This window comes from Lathamus discolor, chromosome 1, assembly GCF_037157495.1.
Source record: "Lathamus discolor isolate bLatDis1 chromosome 1, bLatDis1.hap1, whole genome shotgun sequence".
NCBI lineage: Eukaryota > Metazoa > Chordata > Aves > Psittaciformes > Psittacidae > Lathamus > Lathamus discolor.
In genome coordinates, this window is record NC_088884.1 from 54,829,299 (window position 1) to 54,841,108 (window position 11,810).

At 38.9% G+C, this 11,810-nt stretch overlaps 1 protein-coding gene across 2 annotated transcripts in view; it reads left to right on the forward strand.

Moving 5' to 3' along the window:
- The window catches only part of LOC136010600 (potassium voltage-gated channel subfamily A member 5-like), a 33,096-nt gene extending 22,500 nt beyond the window's left edge, over positions 1-10,596 (forward strand). Inside the window, exons 2-3 of one of the 2 annotated variants that reach the window (XM_065672045.1) lie at positions 7,428-7,556; positions 9,908-10,596. The gene's annotated coding sequence lies outside the window, so the exon portion shown is untranslated. The remainder of the gene's footprint in view (positions 1-7,427; positions 7,557-9,907) is intronic. The other variant, XM_065672055.1, reaches the window with a different exon arrangement.
- The last annotated feature ends 1,214 nt before the right edge of the window (positions 10,597-11,810 follow it).

Sequence of the window (11,810 nt, forward strand, 5' to 3'; positions counted from 1 at the left end):
GGACAGAGTAGCAGCCAGTCTGAACCTTGTTCTGAATAAGAGAAAACCATCACAGAGCGTGAACTTCAGAAAAGGGTGGGCATGAGATAATTATTATTCACTGTCACCTCTGGTCCTAAATGAAGATTCAGTCTGTTTCTGTGTGCTCTAGAAAGGCATCGCATGGCCTTAGCTAAGGCTGGGTGTCACTGTCAGTAGATAATGCTTAACCTGGAAAAAATTGAGCTCCAGAAAGTAGAAGAAATTTAGAAATTTGAGGCAAGTGAGACTTTTGGACTTTCCTTAAGAAAATATATCTGAAAGGTTGTAAGTAATAAATTGATATTTAAAAACCTTGTGTAGCATCACAGCATGCCTTGCTAGTGTAAGTATTTGAAAAGATAGTTGGAATAGCAATCCATGATTTTACTGTCTGTAGTTTATAATCTGGATATTTCTGTAAACGTTCTGTCCCTTTGGAATCCAGTTAAGTTTTTGGCCTGTGTGACTGCATGCATCACAGTTAATTTTATAGCTTAATTACATTTACATAAAAAGGAATTCCTTTCCCATTTTTAAATTTCCTCACTTATATGTCATTCACTATCTTTGTATTTACTTTTTTTTTTTTCAGAGAACAAAAAATCCCCATCTATCTGATTTACCAGATTCTATATAGAATACATTTTGCCCAGAGTCTTCTTATTTGTATCCTTTATAAGGCAATAATCCAGTCTTTCCAACAGCTTTCAATATGACAGTTTATTGAGGCCCTGGGTCATTAGCATGTTTCCTGTAAGTCTTTTCATCTGTTCTGAGCTCCAGCGTCTAAAGCTGCACACAGGATCCCTAAAGGGGCTGATACACTGATTAAGGTAAAGATGACATGACATTTTCAGCTTCAGTCTCTTTTCCACATGCACTTTAGCATCTTTGTAGCTTTAACTGCAGCTTGCATAGGTTATCACAAGCCTTCACTTTGCAAGTAACGAAGGCCTTGTCTACACTGGTGGTCTTTCTTAGTAACTGAAGTAGAGCACTGATCTGAATTAATGGCAGCCGGGTCGCTTCAAACTTCACTGAGGCAAGTGTCAGGCTGATTCAGATTTAAACATTAAATTTGAGCTGGCTTCTTTTCAACAGCTTGTATAGACATACCCAGAGGTGCTCAAGCCCTTTTTTGGAACATATACAAAGATTTAGATCTCTGTAATACATGTGAGGATTTTTTCTTTACAAAAGATGTGGTTGCAAGTTTCACCGGCCATTTTGGTGTGTATTCATCTACCTCTTTCCTCGTTCTCTGAAGGAATCTCTCAAGATTCCTTTTCATCCCAACTACTGCAAATAAATTGAGCATTTGCAGGTGACTCTATCTCACTTCTATCTTTCCAGAGAAAATTTAAATATTCAGTGAAACAAGATCATGGGGATCTTTGTCTGGTCTTCTCGCACAATTACACCAGATGTGTCACTAACAGTGGACATTTCAGCCTCATTAAAGCAGGTACAGACTCCACCGGTACAAATGACTAACGCATTAACATGCATTGACTGTCCTTTGAATGCAAACTAGAAGGTTATGACCTGCTGGGATCTAGTTGTTTCTCTAGATTTTATGAGGCCAAACTAGGCTGTTGTGTGGTTTAATGTAAGAGGAACAACAGAGAATGTTGTTGGACACTGACTGTATACACTAGCCATTCTGAGCGCAATGATCTTATTTCTGAGATGCTAAAGTGTTATAGTGAACGTAAAACTGTGTGTCTTGGCTGTGGGTGCGTGGGACTCTCCTGCAACGTGCTTTTTCATCTTTTGCATTTGTGAATGGCCTGGTTCTTTGTACAACCAGCAAAGCCTTTAGCAAGACTGCCTTCTCAAGCTGTCCTGATAGTTTTGACAGCCTCCGTGAGGACACACCACCTCCTACAGGCTCTAGCAACACCTGTTGAAGTTAGATGCTGTCAGACTCAACAGTGCCTTGCCAGCCGGAATTTGCCTTTGTCTAGGCAAGCTAGTAGCTGCAAGACCCGAAACGTGACCTAATACTATGTTATATTATATTTGTTTCAGCAAACCCTGTGTTTTTCTGATGGGAGTGTTCTCCTGGTCTACATTCCCCCTTCAAAGAGAAACAGTCTGCCCTCACAGGGCCTGTGTAGAAGCAGGAACAGAGGAAAAGCGATGCCTCAGTGTAATTGCTTTCATATTGTTGAATGTATCCGACCAATCTAATTAAACTGCATGCGTGGAAATGAAAGAGCTAGTCTAACACCATGGCAGTCAAAGCGTGCAGATTAGGTAATTGCCAGTGTTTGTCTTAAAAACAATAGTCCGAGTCCTGATGCAGTTGAAGACTCTTGGCACTGAGTTACTGACTTCACGGGGGTCATAACTGAGCTCAATGTTCTATTTTAGACAGAGCACAGTTCAAGGAAAGGATACTGATCTTTGTCAATAAAACTGAACCCAGTCACAGCATCAGATAATTTCTTAGGAAAGTTTTGTTTGTTTCAGTGTCAATAGTGGGTTTCAGACGTATATTTGCTGAATTGTTCTTCTGGTAAAACCCTTTAATAAGCAAGTCTGTCTGCTCGCCATCTGGTGCTGTTCTCACTTAAATGAGATTGGCAACTAATTAATTCATGGACAGGATAAGTTTAAAAGTTGCATAAATCAGTTGATACTGGTAAATCCAAAACTTACTTGTCGTTTCTTGGGAAAAAAAAACAAAACAAACAAAACCAAACAAAAAAACAAAGTATGAACCTTTACTCTTAGAAACTCTTTGTAAAATGGAGAAATATCTCACAAAGTTCTGGTGTTGAAATAGCAAGTTGTGACATTTGAGTTTTGCAGAATCTTTTCCTATTAATTCTTGCTCCAAGTGTAGTATTATACTTGTCCTGAAACTGGTTACATTTATTGTTCAAGGCAAAATTCTTGTGTTTTAAAGATTCCATTTTATTTTTAAGTATTTAATCTTGCATCAATTAGTTGAAGTGCTTGTTGGTGATGAACTGTCATCCTTCTTTATTGTTTTCAGTACCAGATAACATTTACAGCCAACAGTGGGCCTCCATTTGCCATTAAGATGCAGTTACAGGAGATGCAGTGGACAAATATGAGGCAATTTGATCAATTCTATCCAGAAATTATCATTATTAACTACATTTTAGGATTGAGTTTACGTTCTAGGTCCCAACTCCTTCTGAATCACTAACAGAAAATCATACTAGGGTTTGTCTTTTTTCTACTAAGCATCTTATTTAAAATGAGCATGGGAAATCCAGTAGAAGGTAAAGACGAAACTTCCCAGCCTAGAATTAAAATGAGTTCAGAAGAGAAAAGTACATCCATGGTTTTATTGCTTACCAGTGACAAAAAGCTTTTTTTTTCAGATGACGATGTAAATATCCAAACTCAAAAGCTATATTGACACACACCAACAGTCATAGGATCAGAGCTTCACTGACCTTCTCATTAAAAGTTCAGAATGGAAAAAGAGGTTGGTCTTGATGTCTTAGGCTATCAGAGGTGAATGAAACCTCCTGAAGCCTTGAAGAAGTGTGAAGAAATTGTGGGCTGCTCTATTTGACAGCCAGTCAACCAAAGTCCTCTACAACCCACATTAGACTTCACTGCATGCTCTAATCCCCACCCAATAATTTCTGTTTTCCTTTCTCCATAAACTCCAACCGTATGATTTTTCATGTAATATGAAAGAAGAATAGTTCACCTCATCAGCATGAATAAATAATAGACATTCAGGTGCAAGTTCCTCATCAGAATGCTGCCAACTTGGGGTTTGATCTGGCCCTTTAAAATTCCAAGTGGATATCCGCTAAAGGGTTGGAATTGTATTGTTGCTCTATTTTTGTTCCCCACAAGCGATCCCATCCAGTGCCTAACATGTATCAAAGAATAGCATAGGCCAAGCTTCATTCAATCTCCTGACTGCTTCATCTGTGAATGCGGCAAGACACAGAAATCCTCCCTTTTAATTTCTCTTTTTCAGTCTTCTGCTCTGCGGTCGATAGTGTTCACTGTTAGCTAGTGAAGTCACATTGAGTGAAACCATTATTTGCACTGTTTTACTTAGTAACATGCTTAGTGATCCAGAATGCTGATTCAGGAAAAAAATTGCATAGCTACCATCCAAGATATGTAGTCTTTCAGTCTACAGTGCCTTGTGGCCCATCAGCCACGTACAAACAGCTAACAGAAAGAGACATTAAAATACCAGCCTGCTCCATGTTGTAGGAATTGCAAGTTGCTGTCTCCTAGAGATGGTAAGGAGCCTATCTGGCTGAGAAAACCTTTCCCAAAGAGCACAGTTCTCAAGAAGCCTTATGCAAAAAGCAGTGAATGACAGGATCAATACTGTAATACGTTACATTACGGTTCTTCTGCAAGTGAGGTTAAAGAGAGGAACAAACAGAAATCAATTTTCCCCATTACTTCCTATGAAAAAAGTATATTTTTACTGAAGTAACAGGTACCAGTTTCAAATTTAAGAGAAACAGTGAGACGATCGAAGCAGAATAAATACTACCCACCAAAATTGAAAGGTCTGTGTTTGTGAAAAATGTCTCTTCTGTGGACCTAACATCCTCTGAAGAAAATAGTTCACTGAGGGAGTCCCCTGCTTTGCTCTACGCAGTATACCAGTTGACTACAAGTGAGCAGAAAAGACTGTGCCCCTGCATCTGTTTTTCCTTGTGTTGGAGGAGACAAGTGGGAGGAAGTGCAAAGACCCAAACCCAGTCTCATGTGAATGGAGAGCTCCTCCTTACAAGTGGTTCCCTGGCTGTTCTGATCAATTGCTTTCCTGGCCTTTTGTGCCTCTGAGATGATAAGACGAAGCTGAAAAGTAAGATATTGTAAAAGGCCACTTAATGCTTACAGTCAGCTTAGAACTGCTGCAGACAAATACAGGTTCAGGACAAGCGGCTGCAGCTCAGAGCAAAAGTAACTCTAAAAGACTGCTGATGTGAGTTTGACAAGTGAAAACTTGTTTAAGTCAGTAGTACTGAGGAGCCTATCTATGGAACAGAAAGCTCACAGATGCTCACAGCAGGACACTGCTGCTTTAACAAGATTTTCTCTGGTTGCTCCAATTCCCTTCAGCTGTTTTTATGGTTTTGTGTTTGGGGTTTTTTTGGTAATCATCTTTCAAACTGCAGCAGCATTTGTTGCCGGGAGGTGCTGACTCTAGTGGAAGAGATTCTAGTGGAAGCTGCTATCGCAGTTTGCACAGGCTTCATTTAGGTCACTAATCACATCCTCCTGAGGCTCTCCTCAGGCTCTTACATTGATTGTCCTCCAGCTGGAGGAATTGTTTGAGAGAAAGGACATGACTGTTGTGTTGGGGTCACATTTCTAGATTGAGGGTGGGCTGAGGGAAGCTTCTGCCCTTTGGATTCAGGGAAGACCTGACATTTGAATGCGACGTGGATGTGCAAGCCTTCAGTCTTCCTTCTCATCATGCACATCTGCTGCCCTCCAGGCAGCCAGTTACATGAGGTATGGATGACAAGAAGAGAGAGCAGAGGATGTGGTGGGTGACTTGAGCTGGTGTCTGGATGCTGAGCAGCAAAGTGTCTCTGCTGGATTATGCTTCTTAACTAATAAAAGATTAGCTGACTATTCTCTAAGTTACCATCAAAAACCCACATGAAGGACTTGAGGTGATAAGGTAGAAAGTTTGCCCCAAGGCAAATTTGGAGAACAAAGCAGTCATAGAAATGCTGGGGAGGGACTCTTCCTCAGGGACTGTAGTGACAGGACAAGGGGTAACGGGTTAAAACTTAAACAGGGGAAGTTTAGATTGGATATAAGGAGGAAATTCTTTCCTGTTAGGGTGGTGAGACACTGGAATCAGTTGCCCAGGGAGGTTGTGAGTGCTCCATCCCTGGCAGTGTTCAAGGCCAGGTTGGATGAAGCCTTATGTGGGATGGTTTAGTGTGAGGTGTCCCTGCCCATGGCGGGTGTGTTGGAACTAGATGATCTTGAGGTCCTTTCCAACCCTAACTGTTCTATGATTCTATGATTCTAAATAAAGCATGCATTATGTTTTCCAGTGTTACCTGTATAACCAGATTTAACAGAGTGGAAAAGCAGGCTGCCAGGGGATCTAAAAACGTGAGATGAAAGGTAGTTGAGATCCTTTGGTTCATTTTTATGTGAAAACTGGAATAAAACAATGGAACATGAATGATCCTTCATCTGGAGCCAAGCTGACTCCTACCTACCATCTCAGCAAAAAGGCAGATTACTTTGGCTAGATACATTCCAAGATCCTTACAGACCTTGGTCTGGCCATTGATCTAGAACCTACCTGAGAGTAATCTTGCTCCTGAGTGGAATTTTCATCCCTGATTTAGGATGTTATTCCCCTTTCACCACATAAATGCCTTTTTTGGCAAGACATAAGTATTCTGTGGCCAAGGCTTCTTTGACTTTTTCCAGTGAAGTTCATATTTTAAAGTGACAGGACAAAAAAGGAGAAAACATGACCTTCTAGCCAGAGATTTGCTAGTTAATTTTTCTGGTAAGAATATTTTTTGAAGGATGTTAAAGTGTCCAGTTGCTGATTCAGGTGCTATTCCCTCCAGCCTTGGGAACATTTGCGGTTAATATAAAGAGTGAAGCCTCTGTGATCTTGGCTTCTGACTGGTTAGAAAGTGCCCTCAAGAAGATGAAAAGTTCAGATACAGGCAGCTGGGATTCTTTAGCAAGGGCTCTTAATACTCACCTAGGACGTAAGAGAAAATAATTATGCTTCCTCTGAGCATCCTAATTTCTGGGATGTGGTAGAACTTAACTTCCTAACTAGTGAACACTGTATTACTTCCAGATTTAAACAGAGGCCAGAGCCTAGGTGCTTGGGAAACTAAGTCCACTAAGAAGTATGAGTGCAGTATTACACAGCAACAAACTGAATGGGATTTTAGTGGTCTACATTTTGGATCACAGTAGGTATGTGTTCAATTAGCAAGGATTTAGTCATCTAATTCTTCTTGTGACCTGGCCTTCCTATCCCACATCAAGTAACTGTGGTTTGGCCTCAAGAAGCATATATCCTTGATGGTCAGTCTAGTGTGGTATCAAAGACCATATCTCTGAGATAAAGTTAATGAAGAAAAGTGTAAGGAACAGCTCTTTTACCGATGTTGAATTTCATTAAGCTGTCCCACAAGAGCCCTTTATCACCTCACAGAATGAGCCCTCTAATTTTTCTAAAAGTTTGTGCAATGTCAGCTTTCCATGTGACTATCTGTAACTTGGAACGCTTTTGCCACCTTATATCCTGCCACATCACCAAGGCTGTAAAAACAGAACTACAACCCTCACAAATAGTGAAGACAGCTTGCTAAAAACGCTACAACAGTCAGAACAGTTGTGTGATGAATCAGTAAGTGATATTGTCTCTCTTTGGTTTCAAGAGCGACCTGGAGCTTGTGCAGTAGCGCTGTTCTCCAGATGGCTTTCCACAGCATCGTCTTCCTTAACACCAGTGAGCCACGAGACTGAGACAGAAATTCCAGTGTGGGGAGGGTGTGAGTCATGAGATGGTGAGTGAAAGAAACAGCAGGATAAAAATAACAGAGCACAGTATGATGCCTAATATTAATCTCTTACCCTGTGTTATCCTAGCTTGCATTACATATACGACAATGTTATACCGTAGATGCTGTACTGCTCAAAACAAATCTCTACGCTACTTTGAAAGATTATGGCTCAGGATGCCAGATTGCAGGGACTTCTAATACTCATGCCTTTAAGTTAGCTGAAAATTCTCAATCAAGAAGCTCCTGCAATAGAAAATATATCATCAAAGAATATCAAAATGCCACTTCTGCAGCAGTCATATTTTTTATATTTTATATGAAAACATCAAGTTCAGTTTATTTAACCTCATTTTAATAGATTTATGTATTCAAAAATTAAAATTACATCTCTTTTAAAGCCCTTCTCTTTTTTTCAACCTTTCTTTTTTTCTTCTTTTCCCTTCAGGAGGAGAAAAGAAAGAAAACAAGTATGAAAATGCTGTAAAAAAATGACATAAAATTCATCTTTGATTCTAGCTATTATTAATTAGTTGGGAAAAGAAAAAAAAAAGTAAAAAAATTAGAATCAGTGAAATCAGAAGAAAAGCCAGGTATTTTATGTTGAAATGTGAATCCATAGTTTTCTACTCAAATCTGCCATTCCATTCTGGCTGAGCTTCATTCTGAGATCACTTAGAACAAAACCAGGACCCCTTCTATGGAGCTGTTGTTTTCAGCTCAACTAGTTTAAAGTATCTAACCCAGTCACCTTGACATCTTTAGAATCACTGGAGCAAGGCAGTGATCTTCAGAGAGCTATTCAGAGCTTAGGAAGCCTATTACCATGTTAGTTTTCAATTCAGTCAGGAATCCAGGCATCATAAAGACAGCAGGATATTCCCTTGAAGTTCAAAGGGTGACAGCTCTGGCACTGAGTCTTCACTGCAGATTAACACATAGACAGCTGTTTTGATAGAAACTTTGTTATTTGCGAGTGGGGAGAAATGTTTATTTTATTTCACACAGATGCAGTCCAAAATCTTTCAAATGAATTTCACTTTGCTTTTTTTTAACATGTAAGTCACCTTCAGGCATTGCCAGCACTGTGAAAAACTTTGCCAAAATTGGGGAACATACAGACAAATGGCAGGGCAACTTTCTGTGACAAGCAGTGAGGTGGCTGTGTGGTCTCCATGCTGCAGCATTCAGAATGTGAATGAGCAGTCTTTGTAGGGCTGTCTCTCTTTGCCCTTCCAGGGCTGCCTCATGAAGTGAAGCACACATGATGAAAAGAAATACCATTTAATCCTAATCAGTTTAAGATCTCTTGATTTAAGGCAGGTGAGTATGTAGATTAGTATGGTTTAGGTATGCACTTAAGGTCAAAATGCCAATTGCTCCCTTTCAGACCCTGTTGAAACCAGCTTCTTTGATCCCATTAAGTTGAAATTACTTTGAAAAATCCCTTTTCTTTTTTTTTTTTTTTAATATGTGTTTTGTCTTACAGAGGCTGTCTAGGAAATTACTTGGAAATATCTTTTCTGGTTTTAAAATATTGTTATTAAGCAATTTTCTGTAATTTTTTACATTTATATTTCCATCTCCTTAACTTATTCTTGTATATAAAGTCTTTATTTTCCAATACATAAAGAAAAAAATGCTTATTTTTGAAGTTATACAAAAATGGAAGTCATTGTAATCATGATTTGATGCCCTTGGAACACATTTTATTTACTATTCAATAGCCACCGTTTTCATTAGGACATTGTTTGAACATAACTTTAAGCCCAATGAAGTTCCAGGGTTAATCTCCTGGGAGAGGATATTTATGGTCCATATTTTCAGAGAGGGAGATTGGAAGTAGAAAAAAGGCTTAAGTATTTAGGCCTCGGTTCAACTCTGCAGTTAGGGGAAATTTGTCCATTGCAAATAGTGATTTGACCAGTTGAAGTAGTCAGTTGCATGTGCCCACTTTGAAGGGATAGTTGCAGTCAGTGTACTCACTGCAAGCAGAAGCATAGCCTCAAATTGTGTGTATTACTGCAAGGGAAGTGACCTATTTTTCTGGACAGAAAAAAACTCTACCATAAAAATCTAATTTGTAAGAACTGTAAGAGTGGAAACAATACTGTTTTTCTCTAGGATATTTAGTTATGCAAACAAATTGATGAAGAAGACATTTCCAGCAAGAAAATACACTGATGTTGCTTAGTGTCATTCAATTAATATTAACTCCCTTGAAACAAAAGTGAAATGATGCTTTTTCACTTGTTTGTAAGCCATAAATCTGTATCCAGTGTGGAGCCTAACAATTTGTTCTTGATGTTTACTATAGCTTTTTGCGTAACAGAAGTCTGATTGCTTTCTTCCTGCAGATCCTGGCCATTGGGAAGAAACCGACTCAGAGACTGAAACTGAACCAATTTATTCTTTGTTCTCAAGGAATTTTGGGTTAGAAGTTGCCGAAAAATTTTCTCCTGCATAAATAACTGGGAAGTCCCCATCAAGCATATGTCTTAATGAGTTGGATTTCATCATTCAGATTGTTGAAAATCTGTTCCTCTTGGAGTTTTCTTTCGTAGAGGAATTGTTCAGCACCACAAAAGGAGCATGCAGGGGTCCCATAAAAGTTCCAATGCTTTGAACTCACTCCCAAGCACAAGAAGACTTTACTGTTTGAGATTTTGTTTGGAAATACATGAGTTCTTGTCATAGATTGAGCATCATCTACCATGGTTCTTACATATCAAAATTTTTCATAATTCTGGAAGAAGATTCAAGTATTTGTTCTTTTCCTTTTATTTGCATTCAGTTTTGTTATTTATTTTGTATTCTTGAGATGTGGAGTTTGTATTTCTACTTTTAGCGTAAAGATATTGTATATACAAGTCTAAAATGCATCTGAATATTAGTCTGATTTTTCATGTGACTTTGACTTGAACATGTTTATGTTTATATTGCTATTTCAAAAATGTGCATTACCTGTATTCTTTATGCCTTTTATCCATCTGTAACTCAATAAAATTCTGTCCCCATTCTGCAGAACCATATCACATGTGCTTAACTCTGTAGCAGTTTTTGAATGATAATGAGTGATAATTGCAAATGAGTTAATCTATATCTATAGATGTATATCTATATCTAATCTGTATTTGTTTGTCACAGTTTGAAATTCTTCCGATGCAGGATTTGAGATGGTGAAAAAATTACCAGTGAGCAGTAAGCTCAGCTCAGGAATAATTCTTCATAAGGCTATTTGGATGTGAAAAGTAGATTTTCCTGTTCCCTAAAGATGTCTGTTCTTTATTTCAGTTCTCACTATGGCTAAGTTTAGAACTGGTATTAGCCATGAGGGTCAATGGAGTGCAGCCCATTTTATCAGGCTGCACATGTCGTTTATGTCACTGCAGCTCAGGGATAAATAAATGCCTACAATATGTACTTTGTCACAGAATTTGCAAGTTTCTAAGGAGTGCTCTCTTAACCCTTCACATCTTGCTGTCACTGTGTGTTTAAGAAGGATTACAGCCCAGGAGATCTGCCTGGAAAAGCAAAGGTTTGGTTATGTTGAATGGCCTAGCATGAGTTTTCTGAGCAGGTATATTAGATGAGTTCCAAGCATATGGCTCTCATTGGAAGTTAACAAATACTAGTTTGAGTACAGCATCTAAAATTTCTATGAGAGTCCACATCCCGCTGACTTGTTCATGGACCCTACAGTTAAGGCAGAAAACAGACAAAACCAATGCCTTCTGATGAATAGCTGTTCGGTGAATGAGCCTAGTGAGCAGCAAAGCAGCAGATCCAAGAGGTGGAGGTTGTTTTGCTCTACCATTTGAAGATAACACAAAAGAGAAGGCTTTCAGTTAGTGTGAGGACAGTACTTTCCTGTGCTACCCTTTAAACTGAATGGACCTGGCTCTGCCTTTTTAGAACCTTTAAGGCAGATTCTCAGCAGACATGAGCTAGCCTAATTTCTTCAGCATTACTGGAGCTCTTCTGATTTATACACCCTGAAAACCTGAGAGCTTTACTACATTTAAATGAAACTTTTTTATATGAAGCACAATCTTTTTTTTTTTTTTTTTTATTATTTTATCTTTTTTCCTCTCTAGTAAGAAGAATGACTTCATCTGGGGAATCTGTTCACTGATGCAAGCCTTAGGCCTGTAACTGGTGGACCTTCACCTTTGTTATGTGGATATTCAAGTTCTTTACAGCTCATTTGATTTTCTGGGCTTCTCTTTTGTAGTGGGTAGATCTAGTGAGGTGCTCAAT